The 26,614-nt window shown below is 30.0% G+C and overlaps 1 protein-coding gene across 1 annotated transcript in view; it reads right to left on the bottom strand.

Moving 5' to 3' along the window:
- Positions 1–26,614, bottom strand: part of LOC113515634 (RYamide receptor-like) — an 86,252-nt gene that overhangs the window by 36,024 nt on the left and 23,614 nt on the right. The window lies entirely within an intron of this gene.

Here is a 26,614-nt window from a genome sequence, read left to right as displayed (position 1 = left end):
CTTGAACCTAAATTACTACATTGTCCCTGTCCAGATAGGGCCAACAATAATTCATTTCGTCTGGACGACTTTAAGCTCTCTATATATACTACAGAATAGGCAGCACATTATATATCCTTACTAACATTAAATATAAATGTGAAAGGGAGTTTGTTTGTTATCCCTCAGCGAATTAAAGACTACTAATTATCATGAAATTTGTTAATATACTTAAAATATATATAGGTACATAGTATTTGGGATGGAGAAGAATGTAACTAGTTTTAATACTACTAATTTATAACCGTCATTTGATCCGAGTGACTAAATATGTTGATTAATTAAGACAAACAAAAATAGTTTAAATATATTTCCATCCTAAACTCTATATGCGTACATTTTCATGAAGTTACTTAAACAGTATCAGTAAGCGGAATACAATTTGGCGTATTTTACAATGTTCCCTTTAAACATGAACCTCACTAATGTGAGCGATAGTTGATGCTTTTCATTTCCTACGTAATATTAGATCGGTCCAGCCAATGTTACGAAAGGGCTAAACTGTTTACAACTTGTTACTCTGAAGGTGCATACATATATCAACATGTATGGTGTAATATATCAAGGAATTCTAACTTATTATATTTAAAAGTAATGCTTATTTTACTTAGATGTTATTTTATCTAAATTGGTTTGGACGTGTTTTTCAAGTACTAAACATAATTGTAGCTGGTCTCTGTACAAATTAAGCGGCAACCGGAAGATACTGGTAAGATGTGCATTTGCGATGTGCGTGGCGTAGCTTAAGCTGTGCCTTAACCTGCGGATTACGAATTAATGGCATGACATAATCCATTTTAGATGCGGGTCGGCAAATCTCCAGGTGTGCTCTGCTTATTGTTGGACCCTTTATCTTCGTGATGAGTCGTTGGAGCGTCGTATGTCGATTTTAAGAGTGGAAACTCCCTGTGTGCGGCACAGATTGTATAACCGAGATGAATTAACCCCACATAAACAGGAAGAGCACATCCGCGGGCGGACATTAGCACAGTGTAATTGGAAAGTGGCCCTTTTGTATAAATATGTCTGATTTTATAGTAATCAGGTGAAACACGGTGAGATTTTAACCGGTAGACGACCGACAGTATACAGTGTCTCCGCCAAAACGTGGGTCTCTATAATGATTTTTCCAGGTAATTTATTATTACTTCAACCGTTACCTGTCCACTGCTGGACATAAACCGTCCCCATAATGGGAGTTTTGCCAGTAGTTGCCACGCTTGGCAGGCGGGTTGGCAACCACAGTTAGGCTTTTAGAGATGTTTTAAGAAGGACGCTGCAGCTTATCCTTCGCCCTACCTTAGTCGCCTCTTACGACATCCAGGGGAAGGGAAGGGATGGCCCATTCTATGCCGGGGCACACACGGTGACAACCAGTTTTTTTTTCAGTAGGCAGTTTTCCAAGTAAGTAAACTATCAATTTTACTTGTTTATATTATTAATTTTTCCGTGTGGTCCCGGCATAGAAAAGACCACCCCTTCCTTTCCCGTGGATGTCATTAGAATCAACTAAGGGAGGACGAGGGATGTTCTTAAAACATCTCCAAAGCCTAACTGTGGTTGCCAATTTGCCTGCCAAGCGTGGCAACAACTGACAAAACCCCCCTAGGGGAGGTGTATGTTCAGCAGTGGACAGTTATGATGATTATTAATGTCTGGTTGCCGTTATTCAAGGATTATTAAAAAAAGATTTAAATAGATTTATTTTTATAGTAGATGCTTTTCATTACAACCCTGAAAGGTGAAAAATTCTTACTCCTTACCAATATTATATATGTGAAATTTGATATATACTTATTATTTGGGGTGAAGAAAGATTTAGGTCACACAAAGTTAGACGAAGTCGTTGCATTAGCTAATACAAAAATACATACGAGATGAATTCTAATGTCAACAAAAAGCCTGTAATAAATAATTTATAATTTTGTTCCACAAAATAACAGACTTTAATCATGACAAAATTAATATGGGACCAACACTGGAGTAGACCCTATCTATTTCAAAGAGAATTATGAAAATCATTATAAATTATTATTACAGGCGAACAGGGAAATCGTATTTTGAATGTTGCTTAAAAATAATTTATTAACCATAAAAGCATGGATTATGCAAATGCAAAGAATAGACGTTGGATACAATATTAAATTACTATAAAATTGAATTATTTAGTTAATACGAAAATACGGTTTAAATAACGGTGATGTACGTAAATATTCAATAAGCATTACTCTTTATAAGTACTAGATTATGTCTACCAAATATGTATTTCTCTTTCGATTCTTCTTCGATATATAAATATCTTTTGTACCAATTCACAGTTATTGTTATTCAACACACGTATCGACCAAGGTTAAATTTTGTGCGTAAACTCATAGAAATTATTCATCAAAAAAACTGACGCAGGAAATTAGTTGCCGCCAACGCCATGTTGTTAAGAAATTATGTTTGTTCATAATTTATATTTATATTGTAAATGTGAAAGTGTTTGTTACTGTTTAGCGCTTTAATGACTTATCCAATTGCCATGATATTTCATATTCGTGTACTAATTAAGGATGACGAAGGACATAAGTCTAGTGTCTTTCTACTGTGATCTTATTATAAAATTTAATGCTTAATAAATTTTTCTAAACGATACTTTTTTTTTATACCACTGAGGTGGCAAACAAGCACACGGTACACCTGATGGTAAGTGGTTACCGTAGCCTATGAACACCTGCAATACCAGAGGTATTAAGCGTGCGTTGCCGACCCTGAAGAAACCTCTTTACCCCTCTTTTGAAGAACCCCATGCTGTAGTCTCTTGGGAAAATCTCGGCAGGGAGCTCATTCCACAACCTGAGTATTCGTGGGAGGAAACATCTCTGAAACCGCGCAGTACGCGACCATTGAGGCTGTAGGACATGAGGATGAACTCCCTGTCGATGGCGAGCCGTACGATGGTAGAAAGTGGCTGTGGGCATCATATTGAACAATTCCTCTGAGCACAATCCATTGTACAGGCGGTAGAACACGCAGAGTGAGGCAAAATCTCTCCTAAGATTTAAGGGTTCGATACCGCCTGTGAGCCTGGGATCATCGACAATTCTCATAGCTCGTCGTTGCAACGAATCAAAAGGTTCAAGCTGGTATTTAGGTGCTCCGGCCCATAAGTGACAGCAATACTCCATGTGGGGCCGGACATGCGATTTGTACAGCATTAATCACTGATCCGGCGTGAAGTAATGCTTCGCTCTATTGAGCACACCGAGTTTTTTAGATGCCAGCTTCACCTTATCTTCGAGGTGGCCTCGGAACTGTACATCACTAGAGATGTCGACACCAAGAATCCCAATGCTTTTAGAGATAGTAAGAGACGTGCCTTGGAACTGTGGAGCCACAGCAAATAGGGTTTTCTTAGCGGTGAACGCGCAAGCTTGTCTTAGCGGGGTTAAACTGGACTAAGTTTTTTTGGAACAGCAAGTTTAAATTTGAAACTAGTATTAAGATTAAAATCGTTGGTTTCAAAAAATTCCTGAGTATATATAAAATATTTGTAATGTGATGTTAAAATTTTCTCTTAATGATTCTTGATGATTCACAACTTTTTATAGAATAAATCGCGCGAATAGCACAAATATGCTAGGATGTCGGCTGTTTTGCCCCATAATAATATTCCATAGAACTGTATACTATGAAAATAACTAAAATAATCTAGCAGTCTTAATATTAGTGTACTGTTCAACCCTGCGTACAGCATCCACCGAAATGAATGTGAAGACCCAATTGAAAAGGTTTATGCCATTGTCGGTTCCATATTAATATTATTGCGGTTGGAATTGCAGTTTTTTCTATTAAAAAAAAGATTAGCATTGGATTAGAAAAATTATGTTATAGTTATAGTAGTGTATGAAACAGAATTGATAATCACAAAATGTCTTTGCACTTTTTTATACTATATTTGATTGTATAAAAAATTTAATTGAATTGATAATTTTGTCGCAAAATAAACTATGGATAAAACTAAAGGATTTTTAAAAAACAGATCATAATTATTTGCCACATAGTTTTCACCACTTATGCTTTTCATACGCTTTCTGTTTTTATCTAATGGTTTGCTAGTAGAGAATGCCATATGATATTTAACTCGACATTTGTACAAAGTTTTATTGTACAATAAAGAAAATAATAATAAAAAACCAAATCGATAACCTCTTTCTTTTTAAGCTTACTCGAAAATCAAAACCCTTTGTACTAAAATACCTTAGAACAAATTATAGGCATACATATAATTTGGTAAGTACCAATATTATATGGGTACCTATAATATGTTAATATACTTAATAATTAAAATTGAATTCATATTAAATATAAATCAGAAATAACTTATATATTCTTTTAAAAAAAATATGTTTTAATCTTCCAATTTCCCTCCTGGATGCACATTATTACTTTCTTTTAAATAAACCTTTGATGGTGCCCTAAAAGACCGATGTTGGTCAGGTCGATAAACATTTTTATAATATTCTTAGATACATATGACTGCTTTTACTTGAGAAGATATAGGTGTTCTTATATCCCATATAAATTATAAGAAATTTTAATGTGAGGTCAAGTTATTAACACGAATTGATATACAAAAATGTGCACAAAAATATCTTATTATAACGATCACTGGAAAACGAGATGTAGAAACGCCGCGGGCCAGGACTAGGGTACAAAGAATGCTTCAAGAAAGGAAACAGGGTCACAACTCACAATTCAAAAGAATTGAGATCCGCTTCCTTTTTGTGAAGTCAATTAAAAGTTGACGAGTTTCAAAGAATCCCCATGGATGATGGGCATTAGACCCAATCTTAATATTAATGGGACCATTTTTCAATTGAAAAAAATATTTCTTTAATCCAACCATAAGTTACGAGAGAATCAATATATAAAGTATCTTATATATATATATATATATATATATATATATATCTTTATTGCACTTAAACAATACATATAGCGATTAGTTTAACAACTTGTTAGCAAGGGAGGGCTTATCTCTGAAAGAGATCTCTTCTAGTCAACCTAGTGTAGTTAGAGAGAAAATAATTTGGATAATCCAGTGCAGGAAAGGTACCGGTAAAAATAATGTAAATACAACAAACAAACACAAATTGGGAATAAATAAATAAATAAATACGTAAATAAGTCAATAGATAAATATTTGTACATATGTATATGTTATATTAGAATATAATTTAAACAGATATGAACCTCGTTGAAATCCGTTTAGTAGTTTTTGGGTGAAAGAGTAACAGAGATTTACCCATCCTCAGAAAATTTCGCCTTTATAGCAGTTAGGTAGTTAGGATTATACCGTCCGCATGACCTAGATGTTTTGATTGAAAATAAATCAAAACCATCTTTTATACTCAAATACTAGCTGTACACCAAAAAATATTAAGATATTAAGCTTAGTATTATGAAATTGGCCAGGCGAACTATAAGATTTTATCTCGATTTTTTCTTATATTTATCTATATTTCTAACATTGATACAAATATATATATATATATATATATATATATATATATATATATATATATATATATATATATATATATATATATATATATATATATATATATATATAACAAAGATAATTTTAGTATAATAAAGTACGTAGTAGTATAAGGACAGACTTATCATTACAGCAATCTATTCATATTTATAAAATGATAGAAGCAAATGTAAAATCTTAAATTACTCGTAGTATTCAGAAACGTTCATGCCTGAAACTTGTACCGATCCCTTAGCGTAGCCGTAGGTAAATACTTAGATTGTCTAGCATTGCAATCTAGAAAACGGACCTACCTAAATTGACTAAGGTCTAAATGTTCTGGGTCCTTCAGACGGTTATAATCTTATTCACATTGAGTAACTTTGTTTGAGGACCAAGACAGTTTGATTTCGTTGGATTGGAGTGATTCCGCTGGTATGTGATATTACGTACAACATTCAATTTTCCCTGTCGAGTTTTTTTCCAAGAGGTTCTTCAGCAGGGGTTCTTCAAAAAAGGGGTAAAGAGATTTCTGCAGGGTAAGCAACGCACGCGTAATGCCTCTGGTGTTGCAGGCATTCATAGTTTACGGTAACTGCTTACCGTCAGGTGGGCCGTATGCTTGTTTGTTACCTCAATAGTATAAAAAAACCCTACTATTACATTATCATAAACAAATATGTTTGAAAACATATTTAAAACACTTTTATACCTCATTAGATTCGGGGCACCACACGAGTTTTTGTCAAGATAAATCAAACAACCTTAAAAATGACGGAATTATTATGCGTAGTTTACCCTTCTGTCTTCATTAGCAAACCAAATCGATAGTACCATAATATAATATTGTCACCAAATTTATACTCGTATAAGTACGCTAAATTTCAGCACAATAGGACGCCAGCAAGTGGTTTTAAAATAAAACAGAAAGATACTAAGTATTTGAAGGAAATTAAATTGAAGCCGTCAAAAGTGTTACTTATAATTGTTCATGTAGAACTTATGAAAGTAATATTTCAAGTGGCATTTTTTTCTGAATTGACAAAATCCGTGACAACTCATTAAATAAATATATGACACTTTTATAAATTATATACTAACATAAATCTTTCGTGTAAACAAGCATTGTAGATAGCTTTTATTATTTAAATTAGTCTACATAAAGAGAAATCAATATGGATATCATAGTGATTGATTAACATTAATGACGTTCTATGATATTTCCATTGATATACGAATAAAACACATTTTTATATCAATAGAAAAATCATATATTATTTTTATGTATGTATTTATGTATAAAAAGCATTTTTCAAATGTTATGAAAAAAAAATTCTGGATTCTGTACTTACGAAAGAACATTACATTAGTTTTTAATCTCAAAAAAGAATCATTTTGTAACATGTATTGTATCCCACAAAAAAAAACCGACTTTAATTGTGACAAAAGCAGTTATTTGTATCTAAAACATAAACTACTGAACTAATTTTAGATAAAAAAAGAATTCAAATTGGAAACAAATTTAAGAACAAACGAATTTTATATATATATATTTTAAGATATGAAGTATTTTTCCAAGAATATTTGCGATATTTCAATTATAAGTACATACGTTAAATTTGGCATTTATGTAAAGGAAAGATTCCGAATACTTCTCAACCAGATAAATATTACCGGGATCTTAAATAAATGTTACGTAGCTTTTAACAAAAACGAAATATGTCGCCGAATCTTATATTTACATAAATATTTTATATGACTTACTCGTATATGTTATTTTAATAAAAATGAAAGATTTCATGAGGACTTTGGTTCAATTATACGGATATCATTAAATGTTGAATTAAATATGTGACTATATAAAAATATTTTAAAATGCATAACCCAACATTTGTTCATTTTAAACAATAGGTTAAAAAATTTAGTTTCAGATATCTCCATTTAATGGAATTCTCACTGTTATTCGCTGTTTTGAATGAAAGTAGATACGGAAGGAATACGAGCTGTTGACCAATCTTTCAACCACTTTTTTAAACGTGACAAGCGTTATATGTTGGCTCCATCTACCGATGTACTGATAATGAAAGAAAAATATAAATAAAAAAGACACAATATGCGTACCATGTGTGTGTAATATTATTATTCATATGTTTGAAATTTAGTATCGAGTATTAACGGGGACTGTTCGTTGGCGTGCGTCTGCACGAACGACGATGATATTTATAGTCCACCTGTACTAAGTAATAACAGTGATATATTATTGCTGTTTGTATCAAAGAGTTTACTTTGCTATTTATTGAATGAACTGGAATCAAAATATATATTTTACTTTAAAGGATTAAATAGAAATATTTTAAAAAATACAATCCATTTCCTCTGAAAGATTGCGTATAAAATATTCTACAGCAGCGTGCCAATCTATAAAATAGCAAAGATGAAAAAGAATATACAGTTACAGTCCCTGAATTGCTGTTTCTGTGTACTCTTAAGAGGTAGCATTTACACGATCATTTCATTTATTTATGTTGACTTTACAACGTTTGTAGAGACGAGTAAGTATTATATCTACTATTCGACTTTCCATAAATAGCGTGTGTAGTATTCACATTGCGAGAACTTTGTGCACTTTGATATCACTTTATTATTTATCCTCCTATGATATATAGAATATGTAGGTTCTTTAGCATATCTAAATTTATTTGACATTTTTTTTTATACAACTTAGGATGGCAAACAAGCTGACGGTCCACCTGATGGGAAGTGGTAACCGTCACTTATAGACATGAGCAGTACCATGGACATAACAGAGTATACTGTTTCGCCCATGATAACCCCGATGCGTTGCCATTCCTGAGGACTCAGGTGTTATTCCTCTGTACCCAGTAAATTCACGCCACATCCCACCCTTCAAACCGAAACACAGCCATGCAAACACAACTTCTTCAAGGTTAAAACACGAATGGGACAGAGGTACCCAAGCAATCGACTTTTGTACAAAGTCTCCCTCAACTCTGAGAATCCATAGATTTTAATATAAAAACCTAATACGTTTCTATTAAAAATAGTGTAATGTAATAATTAAAGTAACACAACACAATAACATTAGTATATCTACTACTATATATTATTATCTATAATATAAAATAAAATAAAATTATAATATCTATTTGTTACCTTATTGACAAACAAACCATAAGAATAAATGTTCAACGAAATTGTATGATTTACCAAATTTGGACAAATAAATACATAATAAAATATAATTTGATTATTTCTTGATATAGATCGTAAAAACGTAAAAGTCTTTGTTTATTATGAAAAAGTTATCTAAGTTATGTTAACATCAAACATTATTTAATAATTTAAATAACAGTAAACAATAGGTAGACATAATTTTGTAATCTTCTTCTTAAACTGTAAATTACTTTTTATTAAGTAAACTTAAGGAAAAACATGCAACTTCTACTAACACAGAAGTAAATTCTTTGATAATAAATAAAAAAAAAATTAGTTACAATCGGAGATAATATTTTATTTAATACAATCTAAATCAGAAATTTAATTTACTTTTGTGTATTTTTCTCCTTCATCTTATCTTGTACACATATGGGTTTTAAAACATATTAGAAAAGAAAGTTATCATATATCGCAAGTCTATTCAACTTTTTAAGCGTGACAAAGCAATAAATATCAAAATTTTATAAACTTTTACATGTATAATTTTACCTAGTGACGATAGTATGTAGATATCGTAGCACAAGTAGACAAAGTTTCCATAATCCAAACCTTTTTAGACCTTTTTCAGGCTCATTTTATTCCGCTACGTTAGCTTACATAAACTTAACTACGTACGGGTTTGACATCTACTAGCGTAAATAAAGTAATAATGTAAATCTCTTTACAAAATATATAAGATTAAAAATGAATTAATGAATATTGATTTCATTCGCTGTGTAGTCTTAGCATAGAATGGGCCACCCCCTTAGGCGACTAAGGGAATTTAAGGCTCGAAGGATGGGCATCAGCATCTTTCCTAAAAAATCACCGGAACATAACTGCGGTTACTAATCTGCCTACAAACCATGGCAACTACAGGCAAATCCCCTCAAGAGGAAGGCCTATGTTCAGCAGTGGACGGTTAACGGCTGATATGACGATAATGGTATACGTGGGTTTGCTCTAATACTGTGGAATAGCTATTTTTAGACATAATCTATGCGACTTTTATTTGGTCGTAAGTCGTGCGCAAGTAATATAGCTAAATGGCCGTGCAAATCTCTAACTACAATCAACATGATCTATATATATGAGTATAAAAGAGAATGCTGATAGATATATATCAACGTACAGCCGAAACCGTTGAATCTAGGATCTAAAAATTTTGCAAATAGGTTCTTTAAAATTCAACCCTTAAGGTGGTAAAACGGGGATTGAAAGTTTATGGAATTTTGTCAGTTTTGAAGTTTACATAAAATTTTAGATCTATACTCTTGGTTCAAACAATCTATTCTTTTTTTATTTATCTATTTTACTACTTTTTAAAAACTAAAAACAAAACGTTTTTCAGTGTTTTTTTTTAATTCTACCCCTAAACGATTGAGATAGGGAATTACTTGATTTAGATGCATTTTTTATGTAAAATACTAATAAAATGTTGAAGAATCTTTTTAAGGGCGTTCTTCTCTATACTACGACAAAAATATCCCGTCTCTCTTAGTCCCATACAAACACGGCACGTTCAGGTTTCGAGTATATATATACTCAAAATATTTTATTTTTCATCTTCCAGCTCGTTTTTTTGGAAATAATGTTCAATTTCACATATAACCTTACCCTCAAAAGGTTGCAAACGATTTCGATTTGGTATTGTAATTATATATTATATGTTATAAATATATAGATATTTAGGTGCTTCTCTGTATGTCACATTTTGTAATTTTACGGTGGAAAATTCAAATCAATTGGAATTTGTGTATTGGAATTTGTATAATCCGTGTTAATAGCAGAATGGAATTTCAATAAAATTTCAAGCTCTCCAGTAATTGGGAGCTATGAAATGTGACTTACACAAAATGTTGTAACTAGGTATTCAAATTTCGCAACTTAGCCCTGTACTAACTAAAAATATACTTGAAAACATTTCAAAATCGTTTTTGAAAATTTTATATACTGAATTGATAAATTTAACCTTAGTAAGGAAGGACCTGTTTCGACTTTAAGAATTTCATTTGACAGATTAAAATCTCTTTACTATTTATAAATAGTTTTATGGAAATTATAACACTATGGTAGATAAATTATATTAGTTTTATTTACATACAACATAGTTACCAATAAACAGCCCATTTCGTCATAAAGCATTCTAGTGGTTACCATATATAGCCTATATATGGAGGTACGCTAAGCAGATCTGCGGTCACCATACACATTGCTAACTCTAAACCCTCTCCTCTGATATCTCTAGCAAGTTTAGTAACCGCATGGCCGTAAACGCCCACAGTACAGACGCAAAGGAAATCTGGCGTTAATGTCCCAATGTCGACATCCTAATGAAATCGCACCGAATACGCTGGGACATCTACACTACATGTAATAATGAAAGTACAAAAATAGATATATTAATAGATATATTTATCAAAAATATATTCATATAATTCTCAATTTAAAGTTGGAGTAATAGATATCATATTTCATTATTACGAAGAAAGCGTTGACCCTATAACCGAAAGAAAGGTCAGTGTTGCTATTAAAGGTATGAAGAACAATAAAAACGTGGGCACTGCAGAATCAATAAAAATACGCGAAACATTTTATTATCCCATTCATCAGCCTATTAATATATATATATATATATATATACGGACAAATCACACAGATTGAGCTAGCCCCAAAGTAAGTTCGAGACTTGTGTTATGGGATACTAACTCAACGGTACTATATTTATAATAGATACATATATATAGATAAACATCCAAGACCCAGGACAATCAGGAAAAGATCGTTTTCCATCATGACCTGGCCGGGGATCGAACCCAGGGCCTCCACGTCGCAGGCAGGCGTGTTGACCGCTGCGCCACGGAGGACGACAATTGCCTGCAAGGACTGTACTACTTGCTGTTATATAGCTTTTACACCGACTGTATAAAAACCATGATTGATTATACGAACCTCCTGTTAGATTACCATAACTATTAAATAAACAAATTCAAAAATATATCTTTTTCCTAATATAAACTGAAATAAAGATATAAAAAAAACGTATTCAACTTGATATACTATTTTTGAACAATTTATCTCAGCGCCTATTTTAGAAATCAGTTTTTCAATTATTTAAACGAGATAAAAGTATTCTACCTACATTTGCTAGTTATACGCAATATCTGGATGGTGTTATTCCACAAGCATATAATTACGAAATGAAAGGCGTTTACGTGCCCTGTAATATAGCCCTGCTCCCAATATCCATTCTATACACTCTGTAATTCTGTGTTCCATATAATTATATTCAGCTCTTTGTTTGTAGGTACAAAAATAAACTATTTCCTAGTCCTAAGAGGTCAACGACCCATATAACCATTACCACCTATCGTTCTTTTTTATTACCTATAGATATATTATGACTTCATACTCGTATTGTATGTAACCACTGAACAAAATAAATATATTGCGAAATATCGTCGAAAACATTTATCTTTAGTAACAAACTGATCATAATAACGCTGCACTGAAAATCTTTTAGCTTTAAACCTTGATCGCGGTACTAAAAAATGATAGTGGATATAAAATTGTCAATTTTTTAAACTAAACTGAATCTGACGTCTCTATTAAAACTGTAATGAAAACACGTTGTGTTTTTAAATCGTTTTACTATATTAGAAAAAAAAACTTTATAAACTGTAAGATCTGAGTAACACATAAATTGAATCAAAGTACCTACCATTATATTCAGTGCATCAAGCATACAATGTTGTCTCAGTCTAAATAATAAGAAATAAATACATCCAATGTACAGAAGTAAGCACGTTCCTTTGTCCATGACATCCCATGTTCGATTCTCGATCGGGCAATTTTATTAAAGAGCTGTATTCCCATACGTTAACTGTCTGGATTCTTTTAACACAAGGTGGGTATTCTATCCTCAGATTATGTAGATGTGATACTTATTATTTCTATACATTAAACTTTATTAATTTTATGTGTATAAATGTGTTCTTTGTTTATATCTTGATACCTTATGACTTAAAATATCATCATAAACTTTAATATGCACGTACTCATAGTATTTGGGACCATGAAACCAGACTACTAATATGAAAGTAGACTACTTTTTATCTTAATAAATCAATATACCTCAATTATGTACACAAAGCCACACTTAATAGCTAGTAAAATATTAACTAAATCCCTGAATCATCAACCTACTACATTCACACATGGTTTTTACGATACATGATGCGCGATGTCAAGTGTCTGCGTTTCGGAAACCTCGGAAATTGACATCCTTCGCACAAAATTCCTCTATCATGATAGTCAATAAATAGTCGGTTGACATTTTCATAACAAAAAGATTAATCTTTTAAAATTTTTATAGTGACTATTAAAATCCTTACTAATGGTATAAATAAGAAAGTGTATTTGTTTGTTACTTTTACCGCCTTTTAGACAAGACTGCTGTCGCATCGCACCTGAACGCAACTATGTTCAGATTGATAAAAAAAAGTAATATGGCGTTGGCGCGAAAAAATGATGGTGGGTTGTTAGCAGCATACGCTCTGTTTTGTGTATTTATTTTACAATAAAGGACATCAAAGTAAAATTCATAGTTTGCTACGACGTGATTTTGTGTGCAACTTGTTATATTTCATAATAAGACTAAGTTTCTATTAATGGAAAAACTGATATCTGTGTCATGGACATGTGAAGTACCCGACATCACGCCACCCTATTCTAATACAACATTTGTGCGTGAGGATCCATAACTGCGCCGTGGAGAAAGGCAGCAAACCCAGGAGGCAGGTGAACCAGCACATCATGTATATATATATATATATATATATATATATATATATATGCTTGGGGTATGTTATACGTACCTCCCAGTAAATCCAGATTCTCATTTCCGAGCTAGATTCTAAATACAGAGCTCATTTCCTGAAGAATGTTACTAGTCTAGGCTAGTCTACATCAATACAAGTCTGATTAAAGAATACAGCTAGGTAATATAATATATAGTAGGAGAAGAATCAGTAGAATTGAGTAAAAAATATCACAAGATCATAGAAAATGCCCGCTTTACGAAATTATAATTAGATACGTCGATTCGCAAGGTAGAAATTATTATTTTATGCGTTGTTATATTTAAATGTAAATGTAAACATAAAACTATTACGTGTATATACAAATTTAAAAATATATCCACGTAAATATATGAGTTCATAATTAACATAATAACAAATTAGTAATAAAGCGTATTTAAATATCAAAGAACATCCGCTGCCCGATTTATTTGAAATAACTAAACAGAAAGTTCGTGATTATTAAAATTTATTCATCTACCTAATATACCAAAGTAAAGAGTGATGTTACGCGTATTCTAATTATAATTAAAATGTTTTAAGATACCCGTGCTACTGGGAATTTAATAAAGATTCAAAGAGGCCCTGTAACTTTGTCAATATACTGAAAGAACTGAAAGATGTTTGAAGTCAATCTTTATTGGTCAATTACTAAAATATTTCATATATTTTTATACTTTTTTTTTCTAAGATATATAAAAAAATTATATGTGAAGATCAGAAAACATCACAGAAAAGTGTAAGAATATAGAAAAAATATATATTTTCTATTTTCCTTATAAATATATATATATATATATATTTATATATATATATATATATATATATATATATATATATATAATCCTATGTACTTAGTATTTTAAACCCCAAGTTTTACTCTGTAAAACCTATTAATATATAAACCTATTAATATGGGTGGACGACGAGATAATTTTTTTTTTTTTTTTTATAATTATTTTAATTCAATATCATGTCTAGTTTTCGTAGATACGATAAACGAGATATTATTTCTCAAAAAAAAAAAAGTAATAGCGGCGTCACTTACAGCAAAACTAATATGGAATCAATACGGGATTAAAGCCTGTCGATTATAAATAGAATTATGAAAAACCTAAAAACTGAATTATTATCTAAATTGGCAGTGATGTTATTATGGTAACATAGATACAAAAAAAATACAAGCTAATTAAAAATCTCCTTCTCCTGGAATTCGTTCAAAAATGAAGCCTTTTTCAAAAGAACATTTTTAGCAAAATGCTTATATAAGATCGACATCAGTTGGCCAGTAGGAAAAACTATAAATTCTGGAACATGGAGATATAATCCATACTGGTAGTGAAACTTTAATTGGTTGTTATAACTTTACGTTACATCATTTTTTCCTCATACTTAGCATAGTGGTACGAAAAAATAATAGTTCAGCCTCATCTTCAAAGTTTACCAAACAACTTGAAGTCTATACTTATAAATTTTCTTTTTGGTTTTGTGATGTTACCGCGTAAAAGTTTGACGAAAGTCTCTAAATATAATTTAAGTAAGGATAAAGTGCCTTTCAGTATGGGATTTTTCTTTTCATTCTAACTGGGTATATTGTTAACCCTAACAACTCGGCCTGGCATGGAAAATGTAGACAGATTTTTCGAAACTAATATATAATCTATATTACTCGCTGCTAATATAGCTTAGTAATTATAATTTATAGCTTATTACTGGGTAAAGACCTCCTCTATCCTTATTACATTTTCTATTACTATATACTAAGACAAATCTTCAATTGCAATTTTTAATTTTCCCATTAAACAGTATGTACATTTTTTTTTTCGCAAAGAAAAACAACAGCTTCAATCAACATAAAACTAAAGAGATTAAAGAGAAGGGAGGGAAGAGAGGACTAACACGGGAAAAAGTAACAGCTAAAAGAATTATTCTAATCATAATATATAGATAATATCAAAGGAGATACCTTTAGTCAGTAGTCAGACATGACTCAGGTTAAAAAATATTAAAATAATTTGTAACAAATACAAAATAAAATATTAAATTTGACTATGAATATTCAAAGGATTCTTAATTAGATTGCATTTCCACTTATGTATGCCTTTGTAAGTCTGGTATAAAAGCAAAATTTGTAGTCTGGCTAACTAGCTATATTTTGTAAAATGAATAGATATTTAAGAGGCCAAATGGGCTGAGCCCACCTCAGATTTGCCTGATACCCACTCCAGAATGCAAACGAAACTTTTCTTCTTTTTTAAGATTCTATTTTAAGGGATCAACCCTCCTGGAAAAAGTTTGTACAGTACAATAATGATTGTGTAAATCTAATGCAGTACAATAGATGAGGATGTAGACAGATTATCACAACGAATTCACCAGGAATTAACTATGATGGTTACTAAGAGGACCGCGTGGAAATCGACCTGACAGAGTATACTGCTAGTTATAGAAATAGTTTCCATTACTAAAAATCTCCGTTATATGCTAATTTTTTTACAACTTTAACTTGCATGAGCATGAATTCAATCAATTTTTAAATGATTTATGTCTCAAATAAAAATGATAATTTAAGGACATATTTTTATACTGAAAATTTGTATAATTCAATGCTGCCATATCTAGAATATGACAATTATAAATGAGCAATCGCGCAAGCTTCGCCGCCCACCCATTTCTTGAAATAACTCAGTTCATCTTTGAACAGCCTATATCTTCCTTCATAATAATTATGAGTCTGATTCTTGCTTTTATTGAAAATATTATGTATTTATAATTTAATAGACATCTAAATTACAAGATTATCTTTCTATTATACGTAGTTCCAAAATCTAATCACTAGCTCAACAATTCGGAAATTTCTAAACAATCAATTGAATAGTATTCCCAGTAAATTATACTAAAATATTTGTATATTAAATACTTACAAAATACCAAGCATTTAAATAATATATTTACAGTTTAGTCTACAACTTAGAAAAAATATAATAAGCTTGTCAATTGTTTTATAAAAAGTAGTGTAGTAAAAAGTATTGTTGATACTAACAGATGGTTGAATAGAGGCTCATATTTACTTCTCAAATGTATTTGAGAAGTAATCTATAATCTAAGAAGAATCTATAATTACACAAACCTACAAAATGTTAATAGAACGAAATTCGTTTTATCAAATATGTAGCTTAAAAGCAAGTGCAAAAAGTGCTTCGTGATTATTATCAGATAGTTCAAACTCAGCTAAGCTCATTACTATGTTCCTGAAACATTTAAAATTTTCATTTCCGTTCGTCTCAATGTTGAATAATAATTTTGTTGTTGAAATATTTAAGAGACGTTCATTAATTACGCAAGGCATTACTCTGAAAGTCTGGACCCCCTCCGCCCCTTCCTTTACGTGAGATTTTAAACAATTAATATTTTTTTATGAATTCAGTAAAAAAAAAAAAAGTTGGCATGATTTTTTTCAATAATTTTGCCTCTCTGAAAATGAGATTTGGTGATATTTTGCCATAATCCTCCCACCATTTTATGCTCAATAAATTGCTAATACCTATATTAATATATTCTATTCAAAACATCGAATATAAATTTTAAAGTAACATTATTCACTACTATTCACTACCTAATTTTTATTTTAACAGGTATGAACAATATTCTCCTTCTTCACAAAAATTAAAATCTATAAACGTTTTTTATCTATATTAGTTTATTTATTTTTATCTAAGGTCTTTGAGAGCCTTCCACTGAAGACGCCAGTACATTTTTCTAGTTTTTACGACAAATCGTTCACGGTGTAAGTTGTACGACTATGGTATAGCTTATCAGTTTCTATACGAAATATATAATGTCTGCCTAGTTAAAACTAACTTAACTTAAGAATTTTTATTTCAACAAGTTGTTATCTTCTTAATTTATTTATTTGTCTGGTTAACATACTTATTTTTTCACAAATCTAAAATTTTTGTAACTTTATGATAATGAGTAGGGATATATTTACATTATTACATGTATTGTATCTCCATATTTAGAAATGATAGAATTTTCATCATGCCTCCGATCAAACTGTTTATATTTACTCCTCTGCATCCAAAGGTTGCCTGGAAGAAATTGCTTTTAATTATAAGGTCGGCCATTGTTTTTTCACTATAATCATTTCTTGTAATTGTTTATATTTATAATAAGTTTACTATTATGTATCTATTTATCTACACTATTTTGCCATTTTACTTTCAAATAGGAAATTTTGTGCAAAAAAAAACACAACGACAAAGGGTTTATGAAAGATTTAACGTTTTTATGAATAAGGAGATAATATTACAGAATCGACTCCAATAATATCATACTTATCAAACATCACAATTTATATCTAAAATTGTGTTAGATACTACAAATCCTACAAATTAAAAAAAGTTATAGATAAGCTAAGAAGAAAATCGTGTTCGAATCAGATAATTTCTTTGAAGATACTGAATTGTTTTAATTAATGAATTGCTGAAATCAAATTATCCTGCCCGTTCTTTATTTTTTATTCCATTCTTAATATAAGTACTTCCAAATTATTTAAATAAAGAAAAGGTTTTCAAAACGAGAATGAGTTAGAAAATATCCAATATACCTGTAAATTGAAAAAGTAAAGTCAATAAGCAATGTGTAGCTATATAATATATCGATGGAACAAGAGGAAAACGTAAACCCATCAGGGAATTGAATATGATTCAGTGAATAGAGAAAAAATTTCTAAGATCCACGAGTATCCTCTATTTCGTGTTTCAGAAACCTTACTATTTTTTTGGAAATATCACATTTGAATCATATTTGGTGTGAAGAGGAGGGAAACAAGAAGGGCAATCAAAATTAGATCGAGAAATAAACAGCCATACTTTAGTACTAATTATTGTAAATATAAATTATGCTTGCATTTTGTCTCAACTAATCCTTATATTATTAGGTTCTTAGCAATTTCCATCAGCTTCGTCCGCGTGTATCATACTCGTATTATGTTAAGTTAGAATATAACTTGTCCAGGCACCAAGTTTTATCTAAATTGTTTAGCCATTTAAGTATGATTGAGTAACAAATCTACAAACATCTAAACATATAAATGTCTTTAAAGCTTTCACATTTATAATATTAGTAAGAAGTAGGATTTAAGTATCTATAAATAACATCAAAACGATTGTTTCTATATAACTTTTGTGCGTGGGTACCAGGAAAACAGAAATTCACATCACAATATGACAATGTTATCAGGTAATGCGATTACCTCAATTGATCCCGTTTACCTCAGCTGAGCTATGAAAATCCAAATCGATCACGCGGTCGCACGTTTGATATGAACGATTAACAATTTGTAAACATCGATGTAATAAACACAATTACTATTTATATACAAAACTTTAAAAGTATTTTATTTTTTGTTTATTTATTTCTTAAAGAAAAACCTAGATAATTTCATAATAAAAAAAAAGAAACATTAAAGAGAAAAAGCCAATTACAGGTTTTTACAAATAAAAACAAGATATAAGTAATGCACATGATATCACGTATCAGTAATAATAAAAAAAATTAGTTATAGGATATGATCTCAGTGAGATCATATATTATTCTACTCAAAGAAAATAAAATACGAAACTATGCGTTTAGTCGTTATATTTTTATGAAATTTATGAGAACATTTCGACATATTTCACAACAAATGTTACTTGTGATTAGAAATTAATACATAATTCGGTTGAAATTGCTTTTTTACTCGTTTAGTCTTTGATGATTCATTTTTTTTATAATATTCAAATTTATATAATAATGTATATATAGATTTTATTGTCGTCATTTCGAAGGAGATACTACCGCGTTATAGTTAAGGCGGGAAAATAAAATTAGGTAAATATTTACATATTTCGACCCTTTTGTCTTATAGGAAAAAGTTCCTCAATTTCATGAATTCATTTACTGTCTACAGCTAATTTTATAGCATATGTCGGATCTACTAGGAGTGCCTTTTTTAAATTTACTTTTTTGTAGCTTTTTAATCTTTCTATTTCATTTACATTTTATAAGGTTTGGTCATCGTTACATCTTATAATTAAAACTATTCATTAAACATTGGTCATTTAATTTGACACACCATAATGTAGAGGGTTAATATTTAGGTACAGTATTCTAACTTTCTATTTGTGAAAAAATTTATATTAATTTCTGCAATAGTGTACATATTTTAATCAAATATTACTATCATTACATAAATATTATTTGGTTTCTTCTAATTATATAAATATGTGACATTTCTAAAATTCCACTTTTTATTTATTTTTTCACTGTACAATACAATATTATGTTAAATATTAAACAAACCATGAGCGTTGCGGCTTTACCGTATACCGCAATAATATTATTTTAGGGCATTTGAAGAAAATCCAATAATGTAATTATGCCATTTCCGTAATATAATTATTTGTATGGTGCTTAAAATTATTTCTTATTCCATATTTCAAATTCCGTATATAAAAAAAACATTCTGTTAAAATCTTATCCCATTTAGGGATCATCAATCTACGTCTCTAAGCGAAATTTATCTTAATAGGTATTTCAATAAGAAGATGGGAGGGTTGTAACATAACTACTCACGTGAGAAAGGATGGATAGCCATAAAAAAGGTTTCTGTACATAGTTAACATGTATATTTTATATTTAATAAATATTATGGAAATTTAATAATAACATAACCTTGATTCGATTGGCGTATATTATTATTTATTACAATAATATATTAAATTTTTTGTCATTTTCTATTATATGTACTTTTCTAAGTATGGAAATTTAAAGTATGGAGATTTAAAGTTATCTGTTCTGTGATGTTCATGGTGCTATTTATATCTATGGGCGATGATTACTACTTTCCCTGACGCTTGCTTGTAATTCAAATTTAAATAAATAAAAAACTCCATACAAAATTGCAACTGCTTATTACATTTTTTTTGGAGTAAGTCTGTTTCTTAATTTATTTTAAAAACTTCATGAGTTTCTGATGACAATTTATGACCGAATTAATGTCTGGCCGATAAAAGAGACTTTTTATATCAATTTAAATTCTCGACTAACTGTACGATGATGGAAAATACTGGGAACAAACTAATTGACGGCGGTAGAATCGCTCCCAACTATATTGGATTCTAATAATAATTGTATCTGTCGCAAAATATGGGCATGCCAAGTGTTATGTTCACCTCAATGGTAACAGTCGACAATTATTTCTGCCATCCTTTAGGTATTACAGTCATGGGAAATTTCATTTTTTTTTTTTATCTCTCTTATCATTTAAGAGTTTCCTCTTGTTGGTGCAACTAATTCAAGTTTTTTCTTCCAGCCAGCTCTATCCCAGGCCATATCTTTAAACTCTCTATACGACTAGACACCTAGTGTTTTCTTTATCTGTCTCATATAGTTATTTCTCGATCTTCTTCTGCCTCTTTTGCCCCCTTTTATCTATTATTAATAAACTGAAATAAAACCATTATAAGAGACAAGATATAACGTTTTTAACACATGTTTATAAAAAAATATTATATTAGTCCTGCATATTAACTATTGAATTATTATCTATTCCTATATTAGAAAGAGGAAAGACTTGGCTATTTCTTTGTTTGTAATAAATAAACTCAAAAACCAGTCATCCGATTTAAAAAAAAATCATTTATAGATAGCTATATTATTAAGGAAAGCTATATATTTTTGTCGAAAATTCACTCTACCCGTGCGTAGCCGGGCCGGATCCCTAGTATTATTTAATTCTACGAATTCCCTTTTTTACGAAATACCTATTTTATTACAACATTTTGTTTACCTGTTTTTCGAAAATATCTAATAAGTAATTTTATAACAAATTAGAAATTAGATAAAATACCTCATTAATTTGCATGTATGTATGTAAATCCTTTAGAATATGTTCATTATAATATAACAGTGTATTACTTTAAAGTTTATTTACACCGCACGAGATAATGAAAATTCATAGAAACATTGTACATAATTAGACAAGATATCGTGTTTACCTGTGCCTTTCGTACAATTTTAATAAATAAGTAAACAAACTTTGTTGACAACGTTACTAAACTTTGCAACGAAACGTGTTTCTTCCTCGTTTCTGTTAAAACAATTCTATCAAAGAATACAATAAGTTTAAATTGTTAACAAACAATATTTTGACGTGGCATTTATATATTTATGTGCATACTTATAGTACCAGGAGACTTTGTACAAAAATTGTTTGCTTGAGCACCTCTGTCCTACTCGTGTTTCTACCGTGAAGCAGTTGTGTTTGCATGGCTGTGTTTCGATTTGAAGGGTGGGATATGGCAGTGAATTTACAGGGTACATAGGAACAACACCGGAGTCCTTAGGAATGGCAACGCATGGGGGGTATCATGGGCGAAACAGTACTTTGTTTTATCCATTGTACTGCTCTTGTCTATAGGCGACGGTTACCATTTTCCTTCAGGTGGGCCGTCAGCTTGTTTGCCTAATTCTAAGTTGCATAAAAAAATCTTAGATTATATAGACAGAGCATCTAGTATAAAAAATGGGTCCAAATTTTGTTAGCTAATTTGATGTTTGGCTAATTCAATTTTATTCTGATACATTTTTTTTAATTCAAATCAATCGCGCTAGTTTGACATGTAGGAATGAATGCTATATATTATAACTTTATTAAATATGTTAGAGTCAATATTATTTTTATTTTATTATTTATACTTTATTGTACACAAAAATTACATTGTAATAAAGATATACAACAGGCGCACTTAACTCTGTAAGGGTTCTCTTCCAGCAAACTCTGAGTGGAAAGGAGTATTAATTACAGCGGGTAGTGTGCGTACAATAAGAAGTGGAAACTTTATGGTTGTTTCTACCAAGAAATAATAAATATGCTTACCTAAATATAAACTAACTTATATATTTCCATTTAAAGATATACATTTATCTGTATATAAAAACGCATATATATAAAATATTATAGTTAAAATTCATACCTATACCTACTTTTTTTATATTGTGCTAAAATTCCATTAATACACATTACTAGCGATATCTCGTATTTCTGCGAGAATGCGTGTATAAAGTAGCCTGTCGTTTAAGTTATAATATAATCTGTTCATGTACCAAGTTTTATTCAAATCCGTTTGGTGACTTAAACGTGATTAAGTAACAAACATCCAAATATGTTTACAAACTTGCACATTTATAATATTGGTAGGTTCAACGTGAAAGTTTGTTAAGATGTTTGGTTTTCGACGAATCTGTTGTTTGTTAATCAATCACGTTTTAACAGCTGTTTAAACGTGATTGATTAATAAACTTTTGCATTTATATAAATAAAAATTAAAGACTATTCGTTTTAAAACGTATCGAAAACGACTTGATAATTTATTTATTGCACCTAATTGTTTAATTGTGATTTGTGAGAATATAAAAAAAAAATATTATTAGAAAAAAAAACAACATCTATCAGGCTAATTTATAATATGCTCATCATCATTACAAACTATCCATCGTCTCTCCTATATTACTCTACAAAGTACGACCCATGATTTACAATATACGTGGGTAGAATTCAGTATCTTGTTGGAACGCAGTCACTATACTCGTATTGTTGTTACGATTATATTGATATATCGTTGTTTTTCAACGCAAAAGTGCGATCTATTGACGTGGGTATTATCAGCTCTCCAAATAAATAGATGAAACAAGACTTATTAGTTTTGTTCGTAATGGTAAATCGTATTAAATCATGTTTCAAACAAGGTAAACCTGTAATCCTGGGCTTAGATATGACACTAATAACAGTGATATGGATATCAGCAATACAATACAATTTCGTTGCGTACAAATTGGGAATTATTTTTGTAGAATTTATTCTTGTCTGACAGTTGCGATTACTATTTATATACATAGTTCATGTTGCAGATTTACTTAAAAAATTATGAATTAAAAAAAATTATGAAGTTCCTAATTAATTTCTCAAATTTTTATTTAACTGTAATATAACTTCTTACTTACAGTAAATATTTGTATATTTATTTTAAGTGAGAATTAATTTAAAAAGTAAGTACATCTAACAACAACATTTGTAATATTCCCTGGCAAAACAAACGTCCAAACTCCACCAATTTAGCCAATCTTATATCCGACATTGCTTCAATGCAGACTTTATTTTTACAAAAAACGTACCTATTTTTACACTATAGATATATAGAAAGTCATTTAGTTTAAAGGTGCCTTAGAATAAGAACTAAAGCAGCCTAGAATAATAACATAAAAAAGGAAGTGAGCGTCATTCTCGTCCTCTTCTCAGAAATTCTATTTCGTGTAAAAAGAAAACAGGAATCTATTTTGAGTTTATGTTTTCATTTTGTCATTCACTAGTTTTTACCTGCAACTTCATTCGCGTGACCGGGGTATATTGAATGACCGAAAAATAATTAAAGATTGAGTTCCACAAAAAATCTACTCCAATTATTGCAAAACCAGTCATTTTAATTTAAAAACGGAATTACTGAATCGATTTTTATAAAATTTCTACGGAGCCAATCTATAAGTATATCCTTTCAGATAAAAAAAAATATTTTCCAAATCAGTAAAACTGACGCAGAAGATGACGAACATAAAAAAATACAATCGAATGTTAAAAAATAGCATATTTTCTACATCAAACAAAATAATATGTAATTGCTAAATATTATGATGATTGATTCAACCATTAAAACGCAAAGAGAACTTACTTCAACGTTTATAATATTAATAAGAATTTTATGATTTAGATAGTAATATTTTTTGACAAATCCCATACCGCCATGGTGAATTTTGGGTAAATAAGGTCTCGGGTTCGATTTCCCGTTAAATCTGGTACTGCTCATGTCTATAGGCGACGGTTACCACTTTCCATCAGGTGGGCCGTCAGCTTGTTTGCCATTCTAAGTTGTATAAAAAAAAAATCTATTTAGGAGAAATACTTTACTGAATTGGCTCAAGTCTAGGTATTCTAGCGACTCTTCTAATAAAAAGTAGTGACGTCAGTTTTAAACATACGTCTACACAGATTATTAGGTTTAGGCGTTATTATAAATACTTAGACACATTGCAATATTCCTTTTAAATTCGTAACCACGCAACAGTATCAATCGATTATGTGATTTCTAAACTGGAATAAAATTTATTATTTAGAATATATATTTGTATATGTAAGTTTATGATACGATTATAACATAAAAATGTATTTTTTTAGGTAGGATATATCCATTTTCCTTTCATCCATATTTGTCCAACGACAAACTGTCATATTTACGACGTCAATAGAGTCTATGGTAAAAATCATAGACTTAGTATGACTTACATATCTAATGTACAAATATAAGAATAGTTCATACTAATGTCTGTCACGCATGACAACCGGCTGGTTATTTATTTCCTAAGTTTGTTTCGTATATTTTTGCACTGATCTATGACATTTTATTCCGCTAGTCGCCTCTTAAGACATGGTCATGAAGAGAAGTAATTATACGTTGTATTTTTATTACATCATCATTATCATCACCTAGCAATTTAAATAAATACATAATTTTAATTTTGAAATTTCTTCAAATAGAAGAAGATTGTAATTTTTCTGTATTTTTTACTCGAAGGATTTTAATTCGTTTGTATTTTCTTCTAATACAAGTAATATATTCTCCGATACTTAATTGTTAATTATGATATTTTTTATGATAGATTAATTCAATTTACCTCCATAGTAGTTTCTTACAAATGACGTAACAATTAGAGACGCGGTGCTTTTTGTGGATCAGAATCTTATACATATTATAAAGTGTCCGAAGTATGATTTTCCTGAATGAATCTTTACTAATATTATAAATATTCAAGCAAGTGTGTTTGTTTGTTACCTCTTACCGTCTTTACGATTTAATCAATCAATTTTATTGTTAAAAGTCAGACTCGCACTCGTGTAATAGCTGTTCAAGGTTAAGAGTCTCGAATGGTCACGAAACTAGTGGAGCTTTTCAACCAAATTACACATTAGTTAAACCTAGTAGTTATTACATTAAAATGTAATAACTACTGGTTTAACTAATGTATAATTTGGAATTCTATAAAAATTTGGAATATACCTACAATATGAGATGAAGAAGGACACAGGCTACTCTTCATCCTGACCAGAAAACAGCGGTTACACGGTCGAAGTAGTTAGTTGGCCAGTAAATTAATAATTAATTTCTATTACTATAAAAATATATTTTTTCACTCGACAAAAACTCCTGTGAAATGTTATTTATTGTTATTCCATGCTCTAACAATCATGAATAGTAGTTTCCGTTCCCTTTTATTCTGGAAAATATGAGTCTTTCGTTTGATAGCATATAATTTAAGAACTGAATACAGTTTTTATTGATTTCATTCTACTTACACGTATATATAAAGTTGTTATAACAACATAGTATGTATTGTTTATATTTAATTTATCGAATAGAGAATTCTTCATTATTTAATTATTCATTATTCAAGTATTTTCTTCCATTTCGTCTTCCGTCCATTTTAGTAAAAAAATTCATTCGTTTTTTTAATTAATTTATTAAATAAATTTTAACACTTAAAAATTATTAAAAAATATATATACTTGTATTATCCATTAGAAGATTTCGAATTTCGATTTTCGAACAAATTTCTTGCGTTCACTTGCATCGAATGTACATTTTATCACATAATTATCATAAATTTAACAAGTCTAGACTGATTTAACGAACTGTGCTTCTTTTTGCAAAAAATTAGATATTTAACTTTATTTAAACAATTTAAAAATATATCTAAATAATATAGAAAATATTATATAGATTTTAACACTATCATTGCTTAATAACAGATTTTCATATATAATTGCATCTCGCTGTAAATATGTTTAAATTTGAGTAAAGAGATACTTACTATTTTGCTTTGA

The sequence above is a fragment of the Galleria mellonella genome, unplaced genomic scaffold (genome assembly GCF_026898425.1).
Source record: "Galleria mellonella isolate WM207_F2 unplaced genomic scaffold, CSIRO_AGI_GalMel_v1 utg173, whole genome shotgun sequence".
Lineage (NCBI taxonomy): Eukaryota > Metazoa > Arthropoda > Insecta > Lepidoptera > Pyralidae > Galleria > Galleria mellonella.
Note: the sequence above shows the minus strand (reverse complement) of the source record. Positions and strands in the feature narration are given on the sequence as shown.